General features: G+C 53.7%; 1 long non-coding RNA gene across 2 annotated transcripts; it reads right to left on the bottom strand.

Moving 5' to 3' along the window:
* Positions 1-197: 197 nt before the first annotated feature.
* LOC116669256 lies at positions 198-12,573 on the bottom strand. Of its 2 annotated transcripts, XR_004326592.1 has the most exons (4): positions 12,439-12,573; positions 3,544-10,637; positions 3,219-3,396; positions 198-260 (listed from the first exon to the last, which is right to left on the bottom strand). It is a non-coding gene; the product is annotated as an uncharacterized LOC116669256 (long non-coding RNA). The 2 variants fall into 2 exon arrangements; XR_004326591.1 differs by lacking the exon at positions 198-260 and having other exon boundaries at positions 2,408-3,396.
* Between the last annotated feature and the right edge of the window lie 406 nt (positions 12,574-12,979).

Below are 12,979 nucleotides of genomic sequence, written 5' to 3'. Positions count from 1 at the left end.
GGAGAAAATGAAAGAAGATAAAGTGAACGAGAGGGGGAAAAATAAAGAGGCAACCGGAGAAATAGCGAGCATGCGAGGACGAGAGGGTTTGAGCCGCAGCCACAGGGATCTCAAGGCCTATCACTGCCTCCAGTGCTCACCTGGAGAGTGGAGCAACAGTAGCCACGTTGGGAAAAACTTCCTAAGGAAGAAAACTAGTCCAAACGCTTTCAGGAGAAAATTAAGCCAGCCTGGCCTGCCTCCTGGGCCAGCTAGCAGAGCTACAGAGAGAGGGAGAGAGTGGGAATGAACGAGAGAACCATACTCCGCTCTGAGTCTCCCTGGGAGACCCTGAACACCAATGTCAGTGAATGAGAACAGTGATGGAGGCGCAGGAGCTGTGCATCCAGAATGAACCCCTGCCCCTTCCTCCCACACAGGTGAAGGGCAGGGCTCCCTCCCCCCACACTCTGTTAAGCATCCTCCCATGAGGGAGAAAGGGGCCCACGGGTGGCAGCCCACGACACCTCAGCTCTGCCTTCCGCTTGCCACGTGGGTGAGACGCCTCAGCCAGACTCAGCCTCTTCCAGCAGAAGCGGCTGCGAGCAGATTTGTTTTCAAGAGGAACCGGCTCTGCCTGGGGAACTGTTGTTGGAAAATATTAAGGTAGGATTCCCAAAGGCCCAAGTCTGAGAGCAGCTTTCTAGGACACGCAGCTCAAGGCTTTTCTTCAGCTGGCACACCAGCCTCCGGAACTGGGGCGCGGGCCTGGGGGCTGGTGTTCTCTGCCTCGGGCTGGGGGAGGGAGAGGCTTTCCCCTGGAGGCCTGTGCCTCCTCATTTACCCTACTAAAAATACCCCACTCCCCGGGCAGGCTGGGTGAGGAGCTAGACAGGAAATATGTGCAGTTAGCAAGGTATTGATCACATTTATCAGGGACCCACTTATACTATCTGCATCGATGGCATATAATTAATAGACAGAAGATTGGGACAAAGATGGAAGGGAACAAAGAGCTGGAAACGCAGGTGTTGAGTTTTTCCAGCATAAATGTAGTTTGTTCAAAAATTATCCTCTTCCTGAACTGAAAGAAGAATCATTTTAATGGCTTTTTACGATCTTATACAAGTGAATTAGAACTTTTGGCAGAGTACCCTCGTGTCCAACATGGTGCTTTATAAATAAAAGGGCTTCCGTGGCATAGTTTGGGAGCTAGAAGAGCCTTGGAGAACATCTAGGTCAGTGGATCTCAATGTTGGTGGAATAGAGAATTGCCTGGGGCACTTTTTAAAAAATGAAATGCCAGGTACCCACCTCCAGAGATTCTGATCTAGTTGGTTTGGGGTGGAGGCCAGGTGTCTGTATTTTTAAAAAGCTCCCCAGATGATTCTACTGGGTTGAGAACCACTAGTCTAGGCCAATACTTCAGTTAACAGATGTAGAAACTGAGGCTCAGAGAGCAGGTTACCTAAGGTTCACACATTATCACTGGCAGCAGAACCAGAACCACAGAAGCCAATCAGGTCTCCTGTCACATTTGTTAAATGAGCAAATAAAAGATTGATTCTCTTTTGGAGGCATCTGCAGAGACCAGCTACCCAACCCTTCCTCCTATTCCCACACTTTCATATTATTTTCACCAGAGGCCAGGCAAGCTGGCATCTTGACCCTGACCCTGCTCCTCCTGGACCCCCAACCCGAAGGCCTCAGGGCTCATCCAGGGCAAACATCCAATTCAAACACTGTCCGCCAGGTCTGGAGCCTGGGAGGGGGAGCAGGGCATCTGTGGCACCTTGGCCACATGGAGTGTTGGAGTGTATACCCAAGAGCAGGGGCATAGGAGTGTGTGTGTGCAAACGTCACATGCACATAGATGCACACTCACATAGGAGCCCGTACAGAGGATTCTCCAGCACATGGCCTCTCACAGTGAGACCACTTACATGTGTACGTGTAAATATCTACATGTGGGAACACACGTTTCCATCAGCATCCGTCTACGCAGCAATGTAGGTATGTGAGGAAATATGTGTAAATGTAGCAGAAGTTCTAAAATGCTGGTATATGTGTCCATAATTGCGCACGTGTGCATAAAGCTGGACCTACACTCACGGAATCTACATTTCCATTTACCAGTGGAGGCTTGTTTATAACAATACGTAAGGGGACAGCCGGCCGTGTGAGTGCATGTGACCGGCGATCTGTGTGTTCGGGGTACAAGTTTATGTGGAGAGAGAAAAGGTTTCTGCCGTTTCCATCACATTTCTCCTAGGGAATCGCCAGGAAATACATGTGTGCAAAAATGGTATCTTTCATGCTTAAATATATCTGGCATATAGAAATGAAACGTGATATTGTGCCAACTAAGATGCTACACACTAACATTGTGTATCATTGATAGAATTAAATAAGCCATGCAAGGCCCTGGTAGCATTTCTTACAATTTTATTTAACACTGTTTCGGCCAAGCAGCATTTGGGAAATGCTAACCTATACACCGTAGGTATACACTGTAGTTTACTGCCACAAATGCATACTCTGTGGGATGCAATATACAACACATGAGAGATGTAACAGCGGGGCATCATTGAAAAATTCCTATGGTTTCCCTCTTTCTTAGGGCTCAACTTAGGCCCCTTCCTTCCCCAAACCTGATTAAAACCCATCCCTTCACACGTCCCTAGGAGGTCTCTGCATTTGTGGTAAAGAGAGATAAAATGGAGAGTGAGGATTTGAGGTGGGGGGAGAGATAACACTCTAAGACCTGGTCTCTGGAATGTTTCTGCTCCTCCCCAGTCTGTCAGAGGCAGGCTGGAGCCCCAGCATGTGTTAAAACAGGGAGGCTGAAGAAAGCATTTTTATAGGTTCTGTGGACCCTTGGGTTGACTGACCAAGTTATTCATTCAGAATGAGTAAAAAGAGCATTGAACTTATCAAATTGGTAGTAAATCCTTCATCAAAAGATTCATAGAAATGGTTCCCTGCTTCTCTTTTTTTAAGGGGAAACTATATCCTCCCTTGAGCCCAAATGAGAACAACCTTGCACATAGGTACAGGCCTGCCGGCCCCCCATTCAGAACACGTGCTGACCGATGGCCTAAAACGCTGGCTAAATTACGAATGGCATGCGAGAAAAGAAAAACTCCAGAGCTGTGGAGGCTAGGGTCCAAACTAGAACATAAGCAAGAAAATGGTAGAACCACCAATGAGGGTCATATAAGCTGAAAACGCTCACTTACCAGCCACTGGGCAATGAAAAGAGGTCAAGATCCCATACGGGACCTCCAAGCCCTGTTCTCTGGGATCTCTGGGCTTCATTTTGGCTTGGTGGTACCAAGATTGAGACAAGGAACTCGCTACACCTGCCTTCCTGTGTTCTCAGTTTCTCTGACTTCCTCCTGCTGAGACCCCGGATGCCTGGGAGGTAAAGACAGCCAGCTTAATTGGAACAGCGATTAGACATCCCTCTCCCCAAATCCTCTGCCACCCACAGCAGAACAGTCATGAGAACTCTCTTTCCAGACAGCCCCCGGCCCCTCTCCGCCAGCAGTGATACCAGCCAACCTGCTTGATTGCCGGTGCCAAAAAGTATCACCATGTCTTCACACTGCTGAAGTCGGGAAGTTGGCTCTCCAGAGCCAGGTGCTGTGGGCTGTCTCCTGAGTGAATACAGGAAAAAAGAAAGTTTCCTAATGTTTGGATTAGAAGTAAGACTGGGGAAAAGCACCCATCAATGCGTGTGCCCCCTCCCCAACACAAACACACACACACACACACACCCATTGAATGCAGACAACTCATGAATCATCGCTGTGGCTGAACATTTTAGCGTTCAGTAATATTCTCAGAGGCCCAGGGTTTTCAAGCAAATCCCAGGTCTGTGCACAAGGACACTGCATAAATCCCTCCCCTTATGAAAGGCCAGTCTGAGCAGATGGGACCACTCTTAAGTAAACTGTCGAGCCCCTCTCTGTCCATCGCAGGAGGAGCAGCAGGGGGCTGGCCCTACCAGCCTAGGGAGCAGGGAGAAGCAGAAGCTGCCAATTCTGAGGCTCATGTTCACCTCCCCAACTTATCTCTCCGACGGAGGTGTCCGTTTGACCACACAGCCCTCCCTCCCCTTCCCCCAAGGGGAAATCAGCTCTTGAAGGGAGATTGGATGAAGCCACCGCAGACCAAGTGGCGGCCAGAGCTGGGAAAGCAAATATGAGCACTGGAGAGTGGGCGAGGACTAGGAGTGGGGTGAGAGGCAAAAGGGCCCCTCCAACCCCACTTCTTTCCACGCCAAGTCTGGGGAAATAACCTCACAGCAACTGCACTTTCTGATAACCTGCTTCATTAATATTTATTCAACAGAAGTTTTTTGTTGTTTTTTTTTTTTTTTTTTAGGAAGAACGAAGGGCCAGATAATTAAACACTCGGTAGAGATAGAGGCTTCCTCTACCTTGTTCTCTGTCTGGCCCCCCCTCACCTGCTGCCTGAGCCAAATATATACGTGGCACCATCTACTCCCCCAGCCCCTACTCAGCTCCCCAGGTGTGTCACAAAGACATAAGGCAGGTGGATGGAGAGAGAGACAGACCCGGCCACCCCAGGTGCTCCCCAGCAAATGCATGGACTGTGAAATTACACCAGGGCTGGACAACTTACCACCACACTGGAACCCTTGGGGTACTGAAATAATTAACTTGCTAATCAGCTACACCTTGCTCTTTCCTTTCTTCCTGGAAAAAAACAATTGCAGATCTCCTTCACATTAGGTTCCTATGTCAGTCACTGGGAGACGAATGATGCTTTGGAAGAATTCTACTCTCTGCCTGCCTGCATGAGAACTGAAATGGGTCCTACCAGGTTAGGCCTCCTCCTCCTCCCCACCCCTCCCCACCAGGCCTCGGGGGGCACACAGAGACAGAATGTTTCTGGAGAGGCAGAGTTTTTTCAGTGCACGGCGCAGAGCTTTCCCAGCTCCACTAAGCTGTCTCGCTTGCGGCCCTCTTTAGCCTGTTGGCTGGCGCTAAACAGCCAAGATCCATGTGGAGAAAAGAGGATTGATTAGAATCGTAATAATAATCCTTGGCACTCGTCCGGCTTTAGCGTTTACAAAGTGCTTTCACACATTATCTCATTCGGTCAGAGGAGGTCGGCGCTGAAAGGGACCTTGGCAATCATTTGGCTCAATTCCCGTGCGGTAAAGATGGGGAAACTGAGGCCCTGAAAGATGAAATGTCTTCTCCAAAGGCCGCAGCTAAAGACAGTGTGGCGGGTTCCCCACGTTCACTGTCCAGAGACCCGGTACCACCTCCCACCCTCTGCAGAGAGGGAAAGGGCATAAGCACCTTTTTGGTCCACAAGAAATCCAAAAAGTAGAAGAGTAGGACATAAGAATGAATGAAAGCGACTCTTGTAAGAGATGGTTTGGAGGGTTTTGGGAGTGAGGGAGGCTAGTCTAAGTTCTGAACAGAGCATGTTAATGAACACACTTCCCTCTGTCTCTTTGTCCCCTCATCTCCTCCTTCTCGCCAGGTTTAAAATATGAACATTATGCAGTTTGGGATCTAAGGCTTAAATTGGCCGCAGGTCCCAGGGGAGAGGATGGGGGTTGGTCTTGGATTCAAATCTGGCACCTACACTCCCAGGATTCACAGCATCCTGGGATTGTGTGTGCACACATGTGTCCACTCAAGACATTGGATTTAGCAGTGAAAAAACAGGCATCTTGATCCTTTCACAGATCAGATGATTTGCAAATTAATAGCACTCCCCCCTCAACCGACTCTGAGGAGGTAAAAAAAAAGATTTCTGATGAAAGGAGAAAAAGGGCGAAAATAATAAAATGGAAAAAGGAAGCAAATGAACATTGGATTCTGTAGGAAAATACTTTCCTGTGAACGGCCCGTGTGTATTTTGGTCCGTGTGTATTTCCACGTGGGTCTTGGCATTTCCACAGGGCCGCCTTGCCCTGTTGCCTGAGCCTCCTGGAAGGTAAGCGGTTCCTTTGTGTGTTCGTTTATTACTAAGCCCAACTCTTTTCCCTCTAAAACTCCTTCTTCTCCCTGTTGAGCTGACCATGCTTCTGGATTTATGAAGAGAGATGTTTTAGCCGAAATCCCCCAGAGTGTCCCATCAGCCCTAAATCCCAGGCCCGCTCGCCCCCCCAAGACCCCATGACACACAGCATGCCAACACGGCTTCCTCTTGCCTATGCATTAGCCATCCATTGTGGCAACCTGACATCTCTCACACATAAAACCGTAAGAGAGAAATAAAATATCTGTCTCTTGGCGAAAATAAAGCTTTGCCTCCCTCCTGATGTATAGGATATAAAATAAAGCCGCGGCTCCAATAGTGGCTTTTCCTTATGCCGGAGTTGCCTTTGCACACACGGAGACAATGAAGACGAATGGTTTGGGACGAGGCCCAGCCTCCTGGGGCCGCCTTCACCCTGTTTTATTAGCGTCTCTTCCCCCCACCCCATCTTTTTCTGTCTTCCTCACTTTCTTTTCTTTCTGGTTTGGATTTGCCTTTTATATGCCCTTCTCTTTCTTTCCTCTGGAACTTTATTCCTCTTGCTCACTCTCTTTCTAAAGCACGACGGAGACAGGGAAAGAAGAGCCAAGTTTCTCACCTTCTCCAGCACGCCCGCCATCTCTCCCCCTTCTCGCTTCTCCAGACCCCCAACTCTCTCCGGACTGCCAGCCCCTATGACGAATTTTGCTGTTACTGCTTGGGGATTTGCTTTGGTCAAATGTACAAATGTTCCCAAGGGACAATTAAAAGTGTGTTTAGTGTGGGGGGTGGGTGGAGGGTGTGGATTTTTTTTTTCTGAGTTGTCCTCCCCTCCCTGCTTCCTCTCCCTAGACTGGGTGGTTTATGGATCTCAGCAATTTATTTATTTAGCCTCTGAGGAGCCAGCAGAACAAAGCTGCCACCTCGAAGGGGTGAGGGTTGAAATTCACCTCCCAAACCCCAAGCCTCAAAGCTGCATCATCTGACAGACTGTGGGCCTTGGGCCGCTTTCTGCCAAGTCAGCTAACAGTGGTTTGATCCCAGTGCAACCCTCTCTTCCCTGCTTCCTTCCCCAGTCCTGAGAACTGAGGGTGCTATGGGGGGAAAGAAGAGGGCACACCCCACCATGTTCACACAGAGAGAAACACGGAACTGTACACCTCAAAGTCACTGACGTGGCCACCTGCCTGCCCTCCTGCACCCTTGACACTCTCTCCCACAGCGTCTCTCCAGAGGACTCACTCCTGCCAGGTACCTGTGGCTCCCCTCTGAGCTTCTGTGTCCCTCTACCTAAGTGTCTGAGTGGTTTATCTCCAGAAGCTTCTTCCCATCCTTGCCCTGACCTCATCCCTTCTGCTGCTTCCTAACTCATTCGAAACCTGATCTGCCCTGTGAGGGGCTGCAGGACACATGCCAGGTCTGGGGAAGAGTAAGTAGTGGTTAAAAGAAGGGGGTGCAGGATCTGAGTTCCTGGGGGGACAGCAGGGGAGGGGGAGCTTTGGTGTTGCCTGGAGGTCAGCCATGTCCAGTAGAGGAGCAGTGGGGGGATTTCAGCTTCTGAGACTGATGAAGGGCCTGTGGCGGGGGGCCTCCTGGTCACCCCTAAACTGAGGAGATCTTTATTAATACAAACATGGAGGGTCTGGTGAGGTTGCAACATCTATTGAACTCTGGGCCCCACCCTCAAAGGGGTGGGCGGCTTAAAGCTGCCAAGTCCAAGAAGAACTCAATTCCAGTCCCAAAGGTGGTTCGCTTTGGGGTCTCCCCTACCCTCTCGCTCTCTTTCTCCACCAGATCTCTCTCCAGATATCAGCAGTGACCACCGCCATTAGGTAAGGGGAGAGAGTCAATTAGTGAGAGGATTAATTACTGGGAGGCACGAGCCCCGTTTGTCTTCCTTACCGGGTGTGAGTGTGTTCAGACAGAGGAACACGGGCACGCACCCAAATACACATTGTTGTCACGCCGTCTTAGACGTTTTATTTATTTGTTGGATTCCTGCCCAGAGCCGCTCACTCGCTTTTCCACGGGCGCTGAGTCTCGCACCAAACACGCCGCCTCCTTTTCTCCCGCCTGCGATTGGGATCGGGGCTGTCACACACCGCACACGCTCCAGTCCCGCCAGCAGCGCTCTGGGCACCTGCAGGGTCCTGGGCGCCACGCCTCTCCCCGCCGCTTTTTTGTTGCTGCTGCTCCTGCTGGGTGTCTTTCTGATTCTCTTTTCCTCCACTACTCCACGTGTTTCCCCCAGTATGTCTTTCCTCCTTTTCCCCCGCTTACTTTCAGGCATTCCTTCTCTTCTTTTTGGGGGGTTTCTGCCCTCATTCGCTGATCCCATTTCTCTCCCCTCCCTTATGTCTCTCTCTCTCTGTGTCCTGCCTTCTCCGGCTCAACTTCTCCCTACCTAGACTACCCACGTCCTGTCTTTGCTGCGCGGCGCGGTGCTGACTTACATCTGGGATCACCACGCTCGACCTCCCTCCGCGCCTCCGTGCCCAGGTTGCCTCCAGCCTTCGTGGGAAGCCGGCGTTGTTTATGCAGCCCAAGCGCACACCGTGAAGGCCTGGCCGGATGCTGCCCTTTCCCGGCCTCGAGGTCCCCGCCTCCCCCGACCCAGGCCTTGGAAAAAGTGGCCGGGACAAAGTACACAAAGGAGCAGGGTGACAAGCCCCCCAAACTTCTCGCCTGCAGTAGCGCACTGACTGAGGAATCTCGGGCAAACCCCCTAACTTTGGTTTCTGCCCTGGGAAAAAGGAGATCAATACCAACCCCCCTTACTCTGTGCTTCAGGACGGATACTGACAAAAACTCTAAAGTGGTGCACACAAGTAGGTCATTTGCAGGAAAGAGTGAGGGAGGGAAAATAAGGTACCCTGCAGCAGGAGCAAATGAGAGAGGGCAAGGAGTGAGCGGGAGAGATCCGATAAGTTCTGAGGGACGCAAGCCAGTTTCCTGCGTCGCACGTGTGGCGTCCTCACCGAGTCCGTGCGGAGTTTTCAAGTCTGCGTTGCCACCGGGATTGGCAAGGACACGGAAGCGTCCGACTCGCTCCCTCCGCCTCTTCCTGGACGGCGGTGTCTGGTTGCGCCTCACTTCTGCGGGGCGGGCGCAGGTATCCACCTGGACCCCGCTCCGTTCCAGGCGCCCCCTTTGACGGCCTCACCGCCTGTTTCTGGGGGCCGTGGGCTGGACAGGAGCGCTGTGGGCGAGGAGGGAAGCAGCCAGGGGCAGTGGCCTTGGTCGGGATCAACAGCAGCCGACTGTGCTGGCAAGCTGGGTCCTTGGGCCTCACGAGCCACTCTGGAACGTTGGGGAGCCCAGTGAGGTGGGGCTTGGAATCAAGAAGGTGGTGGGAAGATAGAGGGTGTGGGAGAGGGTGCCTTCAGCGCCCCAGCTGCCGGACGGCTGGGAAGAGCTGGTACAACCCCCGCCATCCTGCATTCCCAGGCCAGGTCCCTCTTCTCAGGCTGTTCCTCAAGTTGAATATCAAAAGAGAAACCTGTGTTGTGAAAGCCGCTTCCTTGGGCCCTCTAGGGCCTTTTCCAAGAGTGCCTGGGATGAGCTTCAGAGACTTCTGCAGCCAGTGAGCGATGACTTGGCAGCAAAATTGACCCTGACGGCACCTGGCCCAGAATTTACACCACCTGAGGCGGTGCGGTGTGCGTGGTTGTGGGTCTGGGAGACTGGAAGAGCTTTGAGTAGAAAGCGCTTGTGTACTTCAGGACGCAGGCAGTCTAAGTGTGGCGGTGAGGGTGAGGAGGCAAGGCCGGTGCTCTTAGCCAAGCAGACACGGGTTTAAAAGTAGAGCTGAGCGGAGAGGCTTCGGAGACGGTGAATTTGGAAAGCTGGGTCAGTTTTTTCTCCATGTCTCTGTGACCGATTACATTTTAAAATAAAAGCTCAATGGAAATGGGGGAAAAAATAAATCTAGTGTGTTGTAGCCTTGGAGGAGTTAAATCTGGGCTTAAATTTCTAGCATCAGGAGCCAGGAGGCACGCCTCGATTTGCTCTCCCCGACCCCCTGGTAGCCTCCGGGGTTGGTTCCTGCAGACCTGCATACAGAGCCATCTGGATACGGGGACAAGCAGAGACCGTTGCCCCAGAACCTGCATCTTGCCCTCGCCCTCAACGCCCCTACCAAGCTGATTCGCCTGCAGAGTGGGGCCCTCTTTTCCCAAAGTTGAGGTCCCTGCACCCTCAAGCCAGTGCAGCAACCTCCTCCAGCCCACCCGAAAGGAGGCGGCGGCCTTGGGTTCAGAAAGGGTCGGCAGCCGGGTCCAGCTGTCGCCCCGTAGGTCCATGCCGGCCGCCCCCAACCCCCGGGGCCCCTCTGCTTTGCATGAGAAGGAGCCCAGCTGGGGCGGGGGCGGGAGCGAGCCACTCGGGACAGGGTCCGCTATAGATTCCAGAAAGGGGCGGTTGGGTTGAGGGCTCTAGCGGCGAGAACCAAGACAGCTGGGGGTGTAGGGGGGTGGGGAGAGCATGGGGACTGCTCACAGGACCACCCCCTCCCTCGGGCCTCACCCAGCACAGCGGGCTGGGAGGCGCCTCAGGGTCAGGGTGGAGAAGGCGAGGACCCTGCGCCACGCAGCTCTTAGCGCTTCCCTGGGTCCTGGAGTACCGGGTACGGGTCGGCTGGTTCCTGGAAGGAGCTGGAGGAGCACAAAGGCAAGTCGGATCCCGCGAAGCCAGCCTGCTGGGTTGGAGAACCGCCCTCCCCCACCCCCAACTCTACCCTGAGTCCCGGCCTGGGAGAGATCCGAGGAGGGGGTTGATTCGAGAGAGATAACCGGCCCCAACACAGCCCTCCTAGCAGCAGGGAGCCCAAGCCCAGGTGTGCGTAGAGGGGGTGCGGAGAAGGCGTGAGTGACTCCCGCACCCAGAGGTCAAGATGGGCGGAGCGCCTAAGAGGCGCACTGCCGGCCTAGGCTTCGGCTTCCAATGAAAATGTGACGCGGGCGGCAAGGCAAGGGGCTGCTGACGGGCCTTGCGATTGCAGGACAGTGCGGGCGGAGCCTTGGAGGAAGGAAAGTAGCGTTGGCAGAGCCCTAAAATCCCAGTCCCACAGTGCGCAAATCAAATTCGCTGGAGCGGCTTCCCGGTTCGTTCGAAGAGGGTATTTCATTTGCAAAGAACTGAATTCCTTGCCCGCCCAGGTACAGTACAATTGTATTTCAGCGCTCATTTCCCCAAACTTAGCTCCGGCCCTGTGTGGGATGTCTGAGCCCACACTGCCAGTGGGGTCAAAAGGCCGTTCCCAAAATACTGGCTAGACTTGGCTGGCTGTCCAATCTTATTTCTTTCCACACTAAGGCTGAATGCTCCTTCCTAACACCCCCTCCCCCAAAAAACAAGAGCAAAGAGCAGAAGCGGAATTGCCCAGCCCTGCCAACATCAGGTTTCACTCGGAGAGAAATCTCGGTTAAGTATAGAAATGGTGCTGTCGAAACAACTTGGTGTTTGACTGGCGTGGGCCGTGGAACTAGCTAGAGTGACTCTTAGAGGCTAAGATTCTCAGGACCCAGACCCAACCTCCAGGTCTAGGATAATCTGCCCCCACCCCCATCTCCCGTGGGCAGTGATCCCTAGTTTATACTCGAGGAGAATTAGGGAGATGTGGGCTCCCGGAGGAGTGAGCTAACTGAGGTTATGCACTGCGGTTGTCTGGGGAAGGTGGTGCCAGCCGAGCCTAGTAAATGGGAGGCCAGGAGACCCGGCCCACTCTGCCGGTGCCCTACACGCCACAATCCTCTGCAACCTCCCGGTGGAGCCCCCGGGACGTCCCCGCTTCCCACCTTCTCTATCCAACTATCCCCCCAACACCCCTCCCCCTACCAACACTATTGCCCGGCAGCTTCCCGCCTACTCGTATGTTTTGTTGTAAAAGGTGTCTCCGGATCACAGTTTTCTCACAACTTCTCGCTGGGGTTGCAACTCCTCACCCGAGGCTCCTTCCCACCCACTCCTTACCCCCTCCCCGTCGCCGCGCCTCCGGTCTCCCCCGCCCCCACCAGGAAACCGCCGGAATCAACTTTTCAAGACCGCGCTGCGGGAAACAGACACCCAGATCTCTCAGAGCCCCGGACCCAGTGGACTTTGGATGGATTGGGGGAGGGGGCACAGAAGGAGGGACAAGGAGGGAGAATCTGCTGCCAAGCGCTCCCCCCCTCCACCGTTCCACGAAGGACACGCGCAGTGCCTGGGGCAAACTTCTAGGCCAAGAGAGCAAGCAAGCAAGTAAGCGGGGGGAGGGGGGGTGACGGGGAGCCCGCACCCGCTGAATTTCAAAGCCGAAGAGTGCACCAGGGGCGCCGAGGCTCGAGGACCTGGCTGCACCCCAACCTTCAACAAGGCTCGATCTTGGGTTACTCCCACCCTCCAGTAGAACTCTGTCTTCTGCCCGCGCCTACTCCTATACTCTCTCAGTCTCTTCCACCGAAACCGACGCCTTACCGGAGCAGGAGGGAACTCGGGCACCTCGCTGCCCGCCGCCCGCACCGCGCCGGGCCACGGTTGCCGCCGCCACTGATCCTCGAAACGCGGTCTCCCGGCACTCTCCCCAGCCGGGGGATGCAGAATGGTTTACAGAGGGACCACGAGCCGCTGATTGGTCGCAGGCCGCTGTGACGTCGGCGGGCGCTGCATTAAGGCGAGGGGGCTTCCAGAGCACAGCCAACAGCCAGGAGCAGTGACCGAGCCGCCGGAGCTGGGAAGAGAAGCGCCGGGGCGGCGGACTGGGCCAGGAGACCAGGGACAGAGGGACGCTTGTCCGGGGACAGCCAGCAACGAACCGCTGCCCGGGCGGCGACAGCAGCGGCCCGTGCCGAGCTGTTCCAGCCGCACAGAACTGTAGCCGCCGCATCAGGACGTTTTTAAAAAAGCTCTTCAAGCTACTCCCCCTCCCCCAGACTACTCCCGCTGCAAAAGGAGGGAAAAAAAAAGGAAGGAAGGAAGGAAAGAGGCTAGAAAGGAAACCCAGATTTGCCACCACAAC

The sequence above is a fragment of the Camelus ferus genome, chromosome 16 (assembly GCF_009834535.1).
Source record: "Camelus ferus isolate YT-003-E chromosome 16, BCGSAC_Cfer_1.0, whole genome shotgun sequence".
Taxonomy (NCBI): Eukaryota; Metazoa; Chordata; class Mammalia; order Artiodactyla; family Camelidae; genus Camelus; species Camelus ferus.
This window is presented reverse-complemented; position numbering and strand designations above follow the sequence as displayed.